This window comes from Priapulus caudatus, unplaced genomic scaffold (assembly GCF_000485595.1).
Source record: "Priapulus caudatus unplaced genomic scaffold, Priapulus_caudatus-5.0.1 Scaffold655, whole genome shotgun sequence".
NCBI classification, from domain to species: domain Eukaryota; kingdom Metazoa; phylum Priapulida; class Priapulimorpha; order Priapulimorphida; family Priapulidae; genus Priapulus; species Priapulus caudatus.
In genome coordinates, this window is record NW_014577716.1 from 58,669 (window position 1) to 59,628 (window position 960).

A 960-nucleotide genomic window follows, 5' to 3' on the forward strand; every position below is an offset into this window, starting at 1 on the left:
GGGGTGAACGACGTCTGGGAGTCTTATGTTGCTGCTCCGGCGGCCGTGTATGCTCCTCTAGTAAGGCAAAGAATGAGGATGGGGGGAGGGAGAGAGATAGGAAGGAGAGAGGGAGAGAGAAGAAAGAAAGAGAGAGTGGGAAGAGAAAGAGAGAGAGAGAAAAAAGAGAGAGACGACAGAGAGCGAGAGAGCGAGAGAGAGAGAGAGAGAGAGAGAGAGAGAGAGAGAGAGAGAAAGAGGGAAGAGAGAAAGCGAGAGTGGGTGTGTGTGTGTGTGTGAGAGAGAGAGGGAGAAAGAGAGAGAGATAATACTGTGGGGTGGTTAGTGTGTGGTGGGTATTATACATGTGAAATTTAGCTGTCACATGCGCGTAGTTTAGCACAGGGGAGGAATGTGATCATTATCTTGTCTCTCCACACGATGATTGCTCACGTTGTATCGTATAGCGCCAGGAAGCGAGGGGAGAGAAGGAAGTTAAGAGCTAAGGAGGGCTGTAGGAGACAGCGGAGGGATAACCTAGCACACGCACACGCACACGTACACGTACACGCACACGCACACGCACACGCACACGCACACGTACACGTACACGCACACGGACACGCACACGTACACGCACACGCACACGCACACGCACACGTACACGTACACGCATACGCACACGCACAGAATGAAAGCGCGAGATATCGAGAGCACAAGAGGGCGAAATAATGAGAGAGAGAGAAACAGGAAGAAAGAAAGACGAATAAAGGTAGAGAGAGAAAGTAAGAGAGGAAGTGCGAGGGTGATAAGAGTAAGAGTGACAGAAGCAGAATCAGCGCTCGATGACTATCTTCCTACTTCAGCGGGTGAAAGAACTTCGCGACATTGCCCAGCCTGTCTCAAACACCTGTTCGAAGATTCTCTCTCTCTCTCTCTCTCTCTCTCTCTCTCTCTCTCTCTCTCTCTCTCTCGCTCGCT